At 33.7% G+C, this 17,343-nt stretch overlaps 1 protein-coding gene across 1 annotated transcript in view; it reads left to right on the top strand.

Moving 5' to 3' along the window:
* Positions 1-10,647: 10,647 nt before the first annotated feature.
* LOC132705180 (ras-responsive element-binding protein 1-like) overlaps positions 10,648-17,343 on the top strand; it is a 33,009-nt gene continuing 26,313 nt past the window's right edge. The window contains exon 1 of the mRNA XM_060675626.1: positions 10,648-10,921. The gene's annotated coding sequence lies outside the window, so the exon portion shown is untranslated. The remainder of the gene's footprint in view (positions 10,922-17,343) is intronic.

The raw sequence follows: 17,343 nt of genomic DNA, 5'->3' as shown, positions 1-17,343 counted from the left end.
AAGTTGTTCAGTAGACGGCCAGCAAAAAAACCGCTGGTTTCAGCAAGACACAGAGCAGCAAGATTGGCCTTTGCATGCCGGCATTTAAACTAGACCATCAATGACTGGAAAAAAGTTTTATTCGGCGATGAAACGCGATATAAAATATTCAATTCTGATGGAATGCGACGTGTGAGGCGACCAACTAATACAAGGTTTAACCCTAAGTACGTAACACCTACAATTAAACATGGTAAAGGCAGTGTTTTTTTATGGGGATGTTTCTCATGGAATGGAGTAGGTCCTATACACTTCATTAATGAGACAATGGATCGATTTGTTTATAGGGAGACTATGCAAAAATTATGCTCCCTTATGCAGAGTGGGAAATGCCGTTACGTTTTATTTTCCAACAGGATAATGATCCAAAACACTCTTCACAACTCGTTCAACAATGTTAGAGTTTTGCAGTGGCCGGCACAGTCGCCAGACCTTAACCTAATTGAAAATCTCTGGGAAGAAGTAGAACGTCGCATTCGTACACAAATGTTTCCAAATAAACAATCGTTGATAGAAAAAATTAATGAAGTTTGGACAAATCCTCCAGAAAATGTCACTCAAAGATGATAGAGTCAATGCCGCGCCGTTGCCAGCAGGTAATTCTCAATTATGGATATTCTATAAATTATTAAGGCATAATTTTAATTATTATTATTGTACTAAAAGATGTGTTTATTTTTTTAAAAATAGAATACAATACAATACTGTTAAATACAACTTTTTGAAATAAAATAAAATACAACACTGTTAAATACAATTTGTTGCTTTACTTTTGTCGCCTTCATTTTCGTCAAATTTTATATTAATTATTATTTAGCTTTCACCAACTAACTTAAGATACACCCAAAATGTTGTGAAAAATTACTTGCTATTCAAGGAAAGTATTTTATCATAACTAGCAAAAAATATGAACAATTTTTTTTTTAATTTGTTGCTCTACTTTTGTCCGATAGTGTATATAAGTTGAACCGACATATTCAGTTTCCAATGGTTTTTATTTGTAGATAAAATGGGAAAATTTACTTCAACGATATAATAAATGTCAGGTGAAATACTCAAATCCTAAATTATTTACAGAAGCCGTTTAAAACTCTTTATTTTTCAATTTGATATACTTAGGTATGATTTAATAGTGAACAACTCAGATGGTCAGTTTAATTGATTTACTGTCGTTTACAGACACGAGAGATATCATCCAAATATTCCGCGTATACCGTGCAATGTAGCTTTTTTTAATTAAAACAATTATTACTTAAAATATGCGTTTTACAATTAAAATATGTATTATTAGTCGATTTATTCTACTACTTAAATATCACACATTTATATTAATAATAATAAACAGCCTATTAAAAATCAAAATATTACAACATAAGTTCCATGTAACCACAAAAATTAAGCACCAACACCATAATTATCAACAAAATACACACCAGTATATACAAGTATATCATAAGTACAAGAAATAGAGGCCCATCATAAACGCATACGCTTTTGGTAGATACTGACGGGAGTAATAAACATTATTAACGCTTTTTTAGGGAGGCACTTTATAGCATAAGGCAATTCATTAAATATTTTAACTGAGTTATAGCTAAAAGATTTCTGGAAAGTTACCGAAGTGTGTCTAGGAACGCAATATCTCAAACAATGGCGGGTGTCTCGATTATGAATATCATTTGCTTTGTAAAGTTCATCAAACAAGTACGGCGTACTCTTATTGGAGTTTAGTAAAAAAAACAAAGGTGGCTAACTGAACTTTATAACGGTCCTCCAGCTTGAGGCAACCCAAATAGAGGGGCACTGGGAAATATGGTCATAATTTCTGAGATAATAACTAAAACGAATACAAGCATTCTGAACTCGTTGGAGTCTCTCCTTATCTCGATTTAGTATAGCTGGCCAATAGGCGATACTGCAATAAGCGGCATGGGATAAAACTAACATATCACAGAGCTTAAGTTTGACTTCTTTACTGAGCCAACCGCAAGTCACCGTCAACCCATAATCCTAAATTTTTACACCCGTATGAAGAAGGGGAGAATCTGATCATTTAGCGTAATCTTAAAAGAGGCGTTTCTTACAATTTCTTCCCTTTTATTTCCAAATAATAACATCTGCGTTTGGTGGTATTCAATAATAAGTCACGAGCCGCAGACGCCTCCGAAATTATTTTTAGATCTAAATTTATTTTAGTAGCAGCATTTAAAGCTGCACTAGCAACAAAAGATAAACATAACTACAACTACAAAATTTACTGCTCTCAATAAATCATCAGTAACATGAAGGAAGGCAGAAGTAGTGCTGTGAAGACCTCGAAAATCCGATTGAGTGTCTGAGAGGATTTTCTTATCGCACAGGAACTGACGAAGTTGTTTTTTCTCCAATTTTTTCAATAAACTTTGAGATGGTTGCCATCAAACTGGTTGGTCTAAAATCGTTAATCCACTTGCACACTCTTTCTTTTTGGAACGGGTATAACTTCAATTTGCTTTCAAGAGTCCGTAAAAGACACTTGTTAACAGTAGTAGTCAAAAGAATCATTTTTACATTAATATTGTCTGAGCCATGAGCGTTAGTTTTACTACTAATCAAAATTTTATTAACTTCCTCTGGGTAAACTTTAGCAAAACGGAGTGAAATAGGACCAAATTGTTTATTAGTGTAATTTGCAGACACAAACCCAGGATCAATACCACCAACAGCTCCAAAAGAAGTAAAAGCATTATTAAAACTATTAGGCTGGATTAAATTGTTTTCAAACATTAAGGTAGGATTACTGTCCACTTGAAATCTCCTCAAAGGACACCAAAAATTTTAAGGATCAGCCAAATACAGTACTAGCCAAATATGCCCTTTTATCGACTCTCACACGGGAGTTTTCTCAATTCTCTATATTGCTTTAAAGCAATATCTAACTTAAGACGTTTGTATCTTAAACGTGACCTATTTAAAGTTTTATCAAAAGTTTAAGGTTTTCGGTAAGCCAAGGGGCTTGGGGGTCTCTTAATTCTCACTGTTTTTCATAATTCAAAGTCAACTTGTACGTTTATATCATCAAAAGAGTATAAAAGATCCTAGTTGCGCTAAGAATATTAATAAAAAATACATTATCGAATGCCGAAAAACCTCTGAAGATCTGAAAAAGGCTTGCAACTTGAGATTACAAGAATCAATACCTCAAGAAGTTAACTAGAGTTACTAGTAACCGGAGCTTCAGTTTCTCGTGAAACTTCGAATGCCGCAAACAGAATTGTGCCACCTGGTTTCATTCCCGAGACACATCAAGGTGAAATAAAAACTTTGCAGTTTTTGGGGTTTTATTATATGTCGTAGGACAAAAAAAGTAAAACTCCTATTGATAGATATCTTTACGACAACCATAGTGGTGTAGTAAACACGCTGTATTTTATTATCATGGTTGATGATTTTATTATTTTATTTATAATGTAAACTAACTTATTAAAACGCAATTTGCAGTGTATATACATTTAAGCATTGTTGTTTTTTAAGTTGTATTGAATTCCTTTTGTGTGCGTTTTTTTTTTTTAATAAAACGCTTATGGTGGTTTTTCACAACAAATTATAAGAAAGTGCGAACGTCAACTTTATTCTCGTATACCTCGTATAATTATTGTTTCACAGTACCCAGTACAATTATTATTATTAGCACAGAACAGAATTAAGAAATTACAAACAGCACTCGTGGAAGCTGGTGGTGTAGCAATTCAATAAATAAATAGACAAATAAAAAATTTAAAAAAATATTTAATTATTCAAATTTAAATTTTAACACTATTGATAAAAACCGCTTTCGCAAATATGTAAATGTTGGAATTTAGTTTTCGTTTGAGGGCCAAAAGTTTCCAACGCGGCAGAAAGAAAAAATCGATAACCATCTCCGTCGAGGCGATGCGGCTCGGCGACAAGTACGTCGACTTTCACCTAAAAACTGCTCATCTATTCCTTATCAAAAACCATTTAAAATACCTGCAGCCGGATCCAGCTCGGCATTGGCATTCCCTTCGTACGTATATATTATAGTCTCTCCTTAATGGCATCTCTAACGATTTGTTAATCGGTTTCTTATGAGATAAACGGAGGTGGGTATTTCAAGTTACAAGCCTGTTTTTGGGATTCCTTCCCGTGTCCGGAAAATTCAGGTGATTTATACCTCCGGAAAGTGGAATAACCTCGTACGATCAGGATAATCCCTGATGGCTGCCGCGAAAACGCCATCGGGCCGCCGACCGCAATCTGTTTCATTTGTTTATCGAATTTAATGAGTCGAAAAAACGCGCACACGTTGGATATACCAGCCAGGAAACTGTGCACATTGTAAAGAAAATTATAATCCTTTGTTCGAAACTGGCAATCACCTTTGGGGAAATTTAGCTCTATATTGTCTGCGAGAAAGAGTAGGACTTTTGTTTTGTTTGTTTGTTGTTGTTTTCCTCCTTCGTATACATTATACAAAATAGACTCAATAAAAATGCAACTTAATAAAATAAATGCAAAATAGTGGAAGTCCGCTCAAAATATTATAATACACAACAGAGAACTACTATTGTTTTCAAAGCTACTGCGATGATTATGTCAAAAAGATCAAAATTAATAATATCAATTTTGTGCAGGTTTCTATATATTTGTTAAAGATATGTAGCTATAATATTAATAATATGAATACTAAAGACCGTTCTATACTAAAAACTCTTCATTTTCGTGTTGGGTGTATATTATTGGAAATAACAAACCCAACATAACAACCTGGCAAAGACTAAATGATATAACACGTTTGAAGTTTTGCAAAGCACCCATAATGGTAAAATAATATTTACTTCACCACCCAGGGACACTCTTCAAACCATTGGGGCCGTTTTCTCGAAAAATCTCTCGCATTACTGCGATTCTCATTACACTCGGAAACAACAACGTTTAAAAAAAAACGCGTCAAAATGGAAGTACTGAAACATACAATTTAATTTACCAAAATATTTTGTAAATATTTTGTTATCGATTTGATTATAAATCATTAAATCGGTCACTTAAAAATATAAGCAATTTTTTTTACTATAAAAGGATCTCTTCAATGTCCGGTTATAAAAACAATATGTCCAACTAATGTTTATAACATTTTTAAAACATTTATGTTTAGCAACCAATAAAATGAAAGGAATAACCGCTCATTCTTGCTTAGTGGTTAGTGCCTTTTGTATTATCTCTTGTGCCTTTTTATAAAATAGTGACACTCCCTACTGTATATTAAGTACCTTTTGTTATTTATTGTTCTGGAAAAAGAAAAATATCAACATATAGATCTTCTTCAGACGGTATTTGCAAAATATTGAAGGAAGACACTTTCCTCTGTAAACCTATTTATCTATTTAGCTGTACAGGGTGGTCGTAATTGGCGAGTTTTAAAAGGAAAACCGATTTCTGAACTAGATAGAGCAAAATCGATTTACAATTGTCACGGGCTGGATTTTATGAAAGATTTAATGGTTAAAACCCCACGGCGATATGATCACTATACCAACCGGGATAAAGCGCGTTTCTCAATTTTCGGCCTTTTTGGATTCAGATAAAAACATTATTAGCACATTTTTAAGGCAAATGCAGTGGCGTACTCAGATTCTTTCTACGGTTCTCAAACATAGTGGCTATGGGCTTAAAAAATGCCTGTTTTAGTCATATAGATTTGTTGGTATCTGTGATGACAAAAATTGGTAGGCCATGCATATAGCGCATATAGCGCAATGTCACCGAATATTTCGGAAGTTAAAAAATAATTTATCCAATTACGGAAGTTTTAAAAAGTCAAAAGCCAAAATCAAAACCACCTAAATGAAAACCAGGAAATCCAAAAATTCAATATAATTGGAGAAGTATTGGAAAATCCAAGTATATCCTCACGAGCACTAGCAGACGCACCAAATGCTGAAAAAATTAAAGTTTTGACTACATCGTGCAAGAAAAGTCCACCAATTACATGAATGGATGCCGGTAGAAGAATCCAGTTTTGTAACTGGTTTATCGGAAAATGCAATGAAAACATTTATTTCGCATTGTCTATTGTTTGGAGTGATGAAGCGAGAATTGACTGTTCCGGAATATTTAACAGATGCAATTCTTATCGCTGGAGCATTGAAAATCCTCATGCTGTAGTGTATCAAATTAGATTCAGTGTATGGGTAGAAATTTTCCGAAGCAGATTTGTGGGATCTTATTTTTCCAATGAATGACAGCGGATGGTTTTATAAATATTTTGCGAACATGTGTTGTTCCATTTTTGAAAGACTTGCCATTTATTCTTGGAGGAAGTATTTATTACCAGTAATATGGTTGCCTCGCTCGCAACACACTGCGAGATTGTTTGATCCAACTCCTTTAGAGTTTTTAAGCATATAATAAGATCTGCAATCAATCTCAGGTGATAAAAATTCGTGGAGCTTTTTGTTTTTTTTTTGCATTTTTCCATGACATGGTAAAATAAGACTCTATGCACGATTTTATCATATGCGTTATAATCGGAATGATGACAGGATAATATAGCTTCATTAAAATAACATTTAACTGCTCACTGTCCATAGCTTCAGATTTTAAAGTGTTGCTTTAAATATTCAAAATACTCATCATGCAGATACTTTAAAAATTATTATAGAAAATTACTGTTACAACACATTAGCAAGTATCTTGTAAATTTAGCTAATACTGTAAAATATTTTTGTAAAAAACGATGCATTTGCTAAATTACATATTTAAGCAAAATTTGTGATAAAACTTTAAAACAAATTGAAATTTATTTTCCGTATTTTACAACATCATGTGATTTTGCAATATAAGAAATGTATAAACAGCATTTTAAAAATACATTGCAAAATTAATATGCGTATACAGTGTGTCCGTGAATCGAGCGTACACATCCGATAGGAAATTTTTATATAAATTAGACTTCTCTACAAGCTGAACTGTTAATAAAGAATGACTTTCTCTCATCTAATAAAAAATAAATACATATTTTGTTCCTTTTGTGCATGTCGAAATATCTGATCTGATAGTAGAATAAAATTATTTATATATTGCATATATTTTGTACAATTTTAAAACCTGAAAAAAAGTCGAATTTTTACCAAACGAATTTAATTATACAAATTAAAGAATATCAATACAACTAATATGCTGCTCATAATCCTTATTTTTAATATTTTTATAATAGTCGTATGTGTATGAATGTACATTTAGTTGATATCTAAAAACACATATATTTAACATATTTATAGCTCTTCTTCATATGTTGTTCCAAAAATTTCAGCTGTTGTTTTTGCAGGGCATTTTCTTAAATCTTTCAGCCACGAGTCTCTTCTACGTCCAGCGCCCCTTTTACTGTTAATTTTTCCTTGAATTGTCAATTACAATTCATATGATATGTCCGAAATACTCAAATTTCACTTTTTGATGGTACAAAGAAGTTCTGTTTGAGCATTCATCCTGCGCAGAACTTCCTCATTCCGAACCCTGTCAGTCCACGATACGTGTAGCTTGCGCCGATATGCCCACATCTCTTTGCTGCTGCGCTGATAACGAAGACGAACACGTTTGCTCTCGCATATATATTTATTTCTATTGTTGTTGTTGTTAAGGATAATATTTTATAAACTTACGTTTTATCATTTCTGTGGTGGTACAAGTACCCTTTGGATACATTAAAATTAGTATAAAATACACAATATTAATTTTCTAGCTTCCACAAATGAGTCGTGACACAGCAGTCTCCCTGGCTACACTCAGTAAAAAAATCTGCCTTTTAAAGTGCAAAAGAAATCACCTTGTAATAAATCAACTCTTTTTTGCAATTTCACTAATCAAAATATAACATTTTAGGTACACTGGAAAATATTTTCATATTGTCTTGTTTATAAATTATTAGTTTAGTCATTTTAAAACATCAACAATTTTCTTTTGTTAAATGGAATTATGTTCAAAACAAATTATTACGTGCTTATTACAAAAGGACGTTTTCCGTTCTCTTATAATAATAAGACTTGGAAGTTTATATTTTAAAGGACGTTAAGGATATCTTTAACATTTTAAACAGAATAGAGAGTCTGCTGTCATTTGACTTTTACCAGTCAGTAGAACAAAGGGATAAAGCCGCTATTAACAACTGCGTGCTCATTCTCGGTAGTCCATTTGTTATGTTGTTAGGCCTCCAAGTTTTTGTAACCGTTTTCTTGGTGGTTTTAGGAATAGTTAATTTTTTTAATTGTCGGCGATATGCAAACAAGCAATGTAAATTAAGCATTACAAAATAGTGTAACCATTATTTATCCTAAACCTAAGTAAAGGCAATTTGGTATGATATGATTCAATGATTTATTTTAAGTAAAAAATTTATATTTTATAACAAAACCTGTTACATTAATCTTGCATGACCCTGAAATAAAAAATAGGACATTCTAACCCAAAGATAGCTTTAACAGAAAAAAAGGACTTTCCTTATAACTTATAATGATAGTAATAGATAGAATAAGTAATTAAAATTGTCATGCACATGTTAGTTTTAAAAAGGCATTATAGAATCATATATCCTCTAAAAAGCACCAATGAAGCAAAATCGTATTTAATTTTCATCCAATCATTAACATTTCTTTTAAATTTTACAACGTTTTTTCTCTGAGTGTCTAAACACAGATCAGTTTTCTGCAAATAAAATTATATGTGGTTTTGAATTTACCACTATATCCATAACTTTTTTTAAAAGAGCAGGTTAATTGTTCCTTGTTTTGAATATGTTTATAAATAACTCTTTTCTGAAGTTTTATATCGGCAAAGGTTACACGAAAATTCATTTCAATGTGTTTCAATATTAGGTGTTTGGTTTTTATGTAATCTACGCCATACGTCATAAACTGCATAAAGCAATTGTCATGTTGCCAAATAAAAAACTGAGACCAGTTTCTATGAAAATATTGATGCTTATCCTAAAGTCTAATAGACAGCCAAACATTATAGAAAATATATTATGCTTGCACATATACGTTTAACAACCACGCACACCAATATTTTGTTCACAATAATAACAAGCCCCTCATACTAATAATTAAATGGAGACTGCTGGCAGTAAACACCAACATGTCCAAACTTGAAAAAAAAAACATAGAAGGCGGCGGCGTCGCTCTTTGCTCCGCGTGTCAGTGTGATTCGGGTGTGAATTTACATTTATTTTGTGAAAATCACAAAAATGTTATAAATTTATCATTCCATAACATGAATTTGATACCATCACATTGTGAAATCACAGTTAACACGGGGATTAGTATATTATGCAACAAGTGTGGTAAACGGCATTTGACTCAAGAGTCTATTTGGCACGAGCGGAGCGCACTGGAGCGAGTGCTTAATAAACGAGTGAGATAAAAAGTTTACCAAACGTGTTGCATACTATGCTTTTTCTACGATCGTCACGAAAAAATTACAATTTAACAAATTAAAAATGACTGACTATCGGATTACTGGATTCCGTACCATTCAAACAAAATATTTACTAGTTTACATTAAACCTACTCGTTTATCGTTCCGATCGATTCTGCTATTATTATCTCTTTTTAACTGTGTACTTTAGACAGAGAGAAATGTATTATTGGATATGTCATATAAACAACGGAATAAACACAATTTTAAAACGTTCTGTTGTTTGTTTAACTTTTCAATTGATCACTAAGTAGTTCCCTTTAAGAAAAAGATTGTAATTGGAAGATAGTATAAGCAAGAAAAACCAGGTCCCAACCTTCAATTTTGTTTTGTTTGTACTGATGAGACATGGATATTCGAAAATCGTACAATTAGTCTTGGCAAGATATTAATATAAAAACTGTAAAAGAAGTTCGTGAGAACCGTATGTAATATTTCTCTGGGAAACTTAAATTATAAATGTGACTTTACTTACCGACTAGATTTTAATTGTAGCTTATAACACGTAGTATCTAAATTGTTTGATATATTGAATAACATTTTTCTGTGTATTAGTTTTTGGGTACATTATTGCAAAACAATAGGAATACATTTACTGACATGACCATCAGCATTAACAAACGTCAAAATTCAAACCTTGCGGTAATAGTAAATTATGCAACAAGTGCGGTAAACGGCATTTGACTCACGAGCGGAGCGAGTGTTTAGTAAACGAGTGACTTGAAAAGTTTACCGAACGTGTTGCATATTATACTTTTTCTACGACAGTTAGTTTTTGGGTACATTTTCACAAAACAACATTTACTGACATGACCGTCAGAATTGAAAAACTTCAAAATTCAGGGCGTGGGAAGTATTTTGATTCTGTAGTGTTTTTTGTCTGACAGTACCAAGTTAAGATCGCCTTTCGACCGGTTCGAACCACCCTGTATACCCGCTTATCCAGAGAGCGCCGAGACCCTTTATACGTCTATATGTATATCTGCTGCCCGCATATTACCCATACGCGTCTAGCGATCTCGCTCCCGTCCACCCACCTGCCGTTCGTTTCTCTCACCTGCGCTCACCTGTACCCCTTCCACCGGACGATCGGCCAATCGCGCTTCGTCCGCCACCTCAGAAGAGTCGATCTTCCGAATTCGTGACCGTATTCCGCTTGCCGCTTCTCGCTGAGGACGCTGCACGAGCACTCCAAGACGCTGCACGTCAGTCGAGACAGAACACGACGGGATCGACGAGGTGCGAGATCGTCCAGTGGCGTGGTGTCGCGTGGTCCGCGCGATTTCTGACTATTTATTTATTTTTTTTTTGCTCGTCGGTCTGTCTTTTTATATTGGTTGTTCGCGCCGGTATCGGTTGGTTTTCGGTGTTTTCGATCGGCCAGTATGGATTATCTTTTCGAGTTCCTGAGGTAAGTCGGTTTTAATGGTGGTTTGTGTCTTTCGTCTGCGTTCTCGATCGATCCGGCTTTCCCGAGCTCCTCGCAAAAAACGGCGAGAGTTGTCAAAGCGGCCGTAATACGAAAGTGGCGAGAGTTCTTACCTAAATCTTGAGAAAAGAATATGTTTAAAATACTTTTTGTCGTCCCTTCGCTAGTAAAATATATTAAGTTCATCTAAAAGTCACAAAATTGACTCATACCCTATCTTCATAACCCTGATTCCCTGGAAACTTTGCGTTCCAAGTATTTTACTTAAATTAATATTTTTTGAGATTTCTGAGAATTTGCCAAAACAATCGCTTGAAATTCGTTTTTTAACTCTTTTTGTCGTCCATTGATGAGCGCAGAAAAAAGGATAACGCGTATTTATAAGTTCCAAAATTTCGGCCAAAATGATTTTAAGTTGCCTAACTTGGCAAGTCCTTCATTTTCAATATGAATTTTTGCTTGTTTTTTTTAAATGAAAATGTGTTTACAATACGGGTTCTTTCGCTGGTTTTTGCGGAACTTTTATTATGTTTTTTTATATATAAAATCAACTTATTAGGGATATGACATCGACTATGGGATTTTTTGGTGTGGTTAGCTAAAACTATGGACTATAACTATATGAAACTACATATTGTAACTAGAGCAAATAAAGATCGCGGTCTAAACAGAATTAGACTAAATAATTTATTATTTTATTATTTCGACAAGGACTGAGTTTGGACTGAATTCCCTTACATATCGGGATCTCAAGTTTCTTTCTTTAATCAACAGGCCTGATATGCTATAAGTTCAAGAACGTTTCGTCTAAATAAGTAAGAACTAAAAGTACAGATTTTCACGAAATTATATATTTTTTTACATGACAATTGTTTCGACATCACCGTGTCTTTATCAAATGTCGACACGGTGTTGTCGAAACAATTGTCACGTCATAATATATAATTTCGTGAAAATCGGAACTTTTAGTTCTTATTTATTTTGATAAATGGATTTTCATCAAGTAAAAGCCACCTCAGTTCACCGTTTTGTCTCTTGGTTGCAGTTTAGTAATTATTATAATTAATAGCACTGGCTAACCTTAGGAATATTGTAATATTTTGTACAAATTTTTACATTAACACGATAATCCCGTCAATAAATAAACAAACATTGAATTTTTTGGTTAGTGTCGCAAGAACTTTTTCAATTATTTTTTCGATTTTTACATTTCCGCGGAAATTAATCGGTTGATATGATGGATTCACGCAAGCATGAAATGAACACTAACACTAATTTAAATGTTAGGGTAAAAAGTTAACTGGGTCTTTCGACAATCCAGATACACATAATACTTTTAATTATTTTCAATAAACCGACAAAATAAATGATTTTTAGAGATTTCATAACCTCCAAATCGTTCAATTGGCGATTTTAAAAGCAAAATTGTCAAAGACAATTTTTCAAAAACCAAGTTGGAGATACTCTTTTTTAAAATTAATATATTCTTTTAATATATTTATTTATATTATATACTCAGCACTGCTAGTTTTTTTTTTCTGTAGGCGATTCTGTTAAAATTGGCGGCAACAATATTTATTAAGCTTTTCTTACACTTTTGTTATGCGAATTAAATTGTATGTCCTTGTTAAAAATAAAGCATAGGAGTAGTATACGGAACACGAAGCTCCTAAAACAAATGAATGAAGTACATCAATATATGTCGTGTGACAAAATGACTATCCCTATACTTCCATTCATATGTACATAGCAAATATTCAGATAGTTTTAGCTGTTTTTGACTAGTTATAGTTATTTTTAGTTATATTTGAGTTAGTAAAAATTTAATACAAATATTGAGATTACATATTATTTTATGTAACTTAAATCAAAAAGTGGTTCGAGTGTAACCACCAAATACTAATACCGTGCATAATGCACGCCTATACCTATGCATACAAATAATAACAGGGATGCAATATTTGTCATAACACTTTGATATAATTGAAAAATTTAAAAAGCTCAAATTAATCGCGTCTCTGCTTCTAGCCCCCCGCATTGCCGCATTGTATGCCTTAATTTTGAATGCTTGAATGCATCAAGAGCACGAATTTGAACGGACAACATTTTAATTCTATATAAAGTTCGAGCAATAATATTAAATTAAGCTTAGTATGTTTTGAGATTTGCCGTGACGCTTGTCAACATTTCCCCTTTATTGATGTTCGTCATTGAATAGTGTTGTCGTCAGTTCGCCATTCGCCAATCTTTGTCCTGGCAAATTATTGTTTGTGAACGTCCATTTTCTTATATCCCAGTTAATGTTCGCGAATTTTTCTTTTCTCTTATTTCCCGCAACGATTAGGCGATCGATCGTTTATAGCTGAGACGAGCTTCTCCGTAGTAATTCCTATCGATTTAAACGGGTCCTGTTCTTAGTAATGCCGCCGCGTGGCCATTGCTTCAAGATAAGCGCTATGGCTACCTCTAACGCGTCACGAACCGGTTCATTACTATGCGAAATTAATAGAAATAACCATAAATTATTCAGCGTGCGTTGCGTACGGTACTTTTTCTCTAAACGCTTTCTCGCTAGTAATTTGATCACATTCGGGCGGTATGTATTTTAGGTATTCATCGCGCAAGCGGGAATCACCGATCAGCAATCGCCGCCTTTTAGATCACCAATCATATACGAAATATGGTTTGAAATGACAGCAACATCAATTTTTTCAAAGGTCGACATTTCTCGACGATATATCTATATAGGGGACAATTTTAACTCAACTCAACTGAAAAATTGATTCCTACTTTTTTAAATCATTGAAAAGTAGGTACTTGAAATTACATTTCCAAAAAAATTTTTTCCATTTCGAACAAGTATAATACCCATAATAAACAAATGCGTATTGGTAATTGTGAATTTGGTTGTAAAAAAATCGGATTTTATAGTTGGTTTTTTGAAATCCGAGAAGAAAGGAGAGACAGCAAGCAATTTGTACTACATATATGCAACAACTTCTTAAATACATTGAGGCCACAACCTTAACAGTAGTCAGTTTAAGAAGAAACTGTCAAAAGATATATGAGTTACAAAAAATGGTGGTTTTAGGAGCCTTAAAATATAATTCTACAGAATCAACATGAAGAAATAACGACCAATAATTTAGAAAAAGTTGTTGATTCTTTGAAATTTATTTTAAAAGTTAAAAGGCCGGGTTTATCACCAAAAACACAATTTCTCTACTCCTAGTACGCATTCGTTTTCTGTATTACAGTTGCACTGTCCAAAGCATGCTATATTTTTGATAATTTTAAGTTCTTTTCAATGATACAAAAATATACAGAGTTTCCCAGCGACTTTTTAAAAATGCACATTTTCCAAAACAACCTGACACTAACTAACTAACTCTGAAACGGAAACATTCATTATTATTTTAATGAAAATTGAGCTCCAGACACCGAGATCTGGAGTTGTGGAACTGACAGGTCAATTTTTTTGTGTCAATGGACCGAAATAATTTAAAAAATGCAATGAAATTTATAATTATCGTCATCGCGTTGTTCTGAGAACTCAATGGAGTGGATATTTTTATTGGGATTCCCCGAATTGCTAAGCATCGAATTCGGATATTCCTTGAAGAGGGTTATAGGTAAATTGGACATCGCATGCCCATAATAATTGATTATAAAATACTTGTTTTTATTAAATAATGATAGATAACACTCTACAATTGTTATTCAAAACATTTTGTCAATTGTCGATCAATTGACCGGTCGATTAAGAAGTGGTCAATCGACCAGTCCCAACACTACCGAGATCGGAATAAAGTGCTGTATCTCGGAAACTATAGTCAACGGAACAATCTTTAAAATCTTTGAAATCCGTACGTAAAAGTATCAAAAAATATATGACTTTCATGGCTAAGGTTTACTCGAATGATTTTTGTTTAAGCACTTTTTCATATGTCGATTCAGATTAACTTATTTTTTTTTAAGTGATAAATTTGAAATAAGCAACTTCTAAACGACTGACCGAATTTTGCATTTGCATCGTCTTATTGAAAAAAACTTAAAACATCGAACCCGTATAAACTTGACATTTCCCATGCTTAGAGATGCCGCTAGAGCGCGTTTTTGGATATAGTAATTGATGAATCCTCCAGAAAATTATCTCATTTCTTATAACCTAAACGAAGACAGAAAATTTAGTTTTGGTTAGTAACTATAAAATTTTAAAAAGATGTTACCATACTGGTATTTATTCTTGTTTATTTTTTTAAGATTCGACCATAATATTTCTTAATATTGTATAATTTTCAAATCATAAAGTATTACGTAAAAAAGAAAATTGAGATTATAATTCTTTTTTCAAAACTTCTGGATTCCTCCTGTGTCGGTTTTGCGGAGTCGAACTTGCGGACGTTTCGCCCATCATCCTGTTGGCTTCTTCAGAACTTGACTGAAACTGTCATCGCAAATATACTTATGGAAGCCTTTGAGAAAAAAAGCTCTCGACACCTTTCATCTACCCAGAATTAAAATACCTTACCTCTGCTCTTCTCTCTAAAAACTTTACATTAAAGATACTAAGCGTTCTATCAAAAAATACACTTCACCACAACCTTCCAATAACAATGAGGCCGAAAGCAATCCTACACTTACCTCTGTGGTCCTTCCTTACATTCAAAACATCTCTGACCACATATCAAAAGTTCTTAAGAACCAAAACCAGATTTACCACATTTGAGATGCAAGGGAGTTTACAGCATTCCATGCATTTGCGACAAGGAATACATTGGAGAACACGAAAGATCCTTAAGACAAATATACTCAACAGCAGTTGCCGAACATAATCATGAAACCAGACATAAATTTTATTATGAGTTCGACTCAACAACAACATGAGATGAATCTAGAAGTTTTGTAAATAGTAGACTTAGATCCTTTTCAAATTGAAATATGAAAAATAGTTACCATAACCCCCTCTTACATAAATATTTAAGCTTATTGTATGTGCGTTATGTTACGTTATATGTTTCCGTTTTAGTTCCTCACTTCTCTGGTGTTCCTCATCTTGTGCAAGTATAACGTCAAAACCAGATTTACCACTTGTCCAAAAAATTCTTAATATCTTCGGTCCGTCAAAGACAAAATTCCATTTGAGATGCCAGGACTTTACAGCATTCCATGCATATGCGGCAAAAAATACATTTAAGAGACCGGACGAAAAATATCAACTAGACTCAAAGAACATGAAAGAGCCTTACGACTAAGACAAATAAACTCATCAGCTGTTGCCGAACACACTCATGAAACCGGACATAAAATTTTATGCGATAAAACTAAAATTCTTGCATGTAATCCGTTCTTCTACCAACGAAAAATCCGAGAGTCTATAGAAATCTATAAGTATCTTTTCAATACTGTATCAATTTTGGAAATGTTATATTGTATGATGTATACGCAATTAGATGTGGAAATCCGAATAACATACGGAGCTGACTCGCTATCTCCGCTTACTTTACTTCTTGTTTCCCAGAAGAAAAAAAAAGGGCCACAAGGGACTGCGGCAATTGGTGGGGCGAGTGTGTTGTGAAACGGCGTCCCCATTGCCTCCACCAAACACACACAAAAAAAAGGTCAGGAGAAGGTTGGGGTTTGGGGGGAGGGGGTTGCGTTGTCGCGGGGGGTGTGGGAGCAGGTGTCCGCGCGATGTGAAGTAAAGCATCTCCATGGTGACCCCCCCAGGTGGCAGATTCAGCGTGCTGATCGATACGGCGACAGAGTGCAGCCAGTGGGCGCCAGCCGCCAGCCGGCCGCCATTTTGGGTGCCGGGGCTTTGCTCTCGAGAGAGAGATCCCGCCGAGAAATCGAATAAGGGCACACCCACCCGATGTTTCGTTTTCTCTTTGTCCCGTTGAATCCGCTTTCTTTGTACGTGTTATTATATTATCAATGGTATCATTTACGATTAATGAATGTTTATTGATGAACAAGTTATCCAAGAAGCTCGAAAAAAAGGTTTTGTTATTTCTTCTTCCTTTCATTTATGGGTGGCTAAATGAATGGAAACATTTGATGGCAGTTACTAAGTTTCGTTGATAACTAATCAAAACTATTAAACTTATTTTAAAACTTATATAAATATTACTCTTTCGCAATACCTCCATTTTAAATGAACTTTTGTGTCTTCACTATTTGGTTATTTTTATTTGAAGTTGTTCAGGCAAGTATAGAATTTTTATGTTAAGTGACGTCATATTTAAATCCTTTTATATTTACTCAACATTAACACAATACAAGAACAAAAACCGCACCAAATTCTGCAGCCATGCATTTAGATGCATTAAAACTTATTATGATCTAAGAAACATAACATTTTATGTACGTATGTAAATATTTCGATATTAGTTAGTTCTTTT

This window comes from Cylas formicarius, unplaced genomic scaffold, assembly GCF_029955315.1.
Source record: "Cylas formicarius isolate icCylForm1 unplaced genomic scaffold, icCylForm1.1 PGA_scaffold_10__41_contigs__length_53128322, whole genome shotgun sequence".
In the NCBI taxonomy this organism is placed as follows: Eukaryota; Metazoa; Arthropoda; class Insecta; order Coleoptera; family Brentidae; genus Cylas; species Cylas formicarius.
This window is presented reverse-complemented; position numbering and strand designations above follow the sequence as displayed.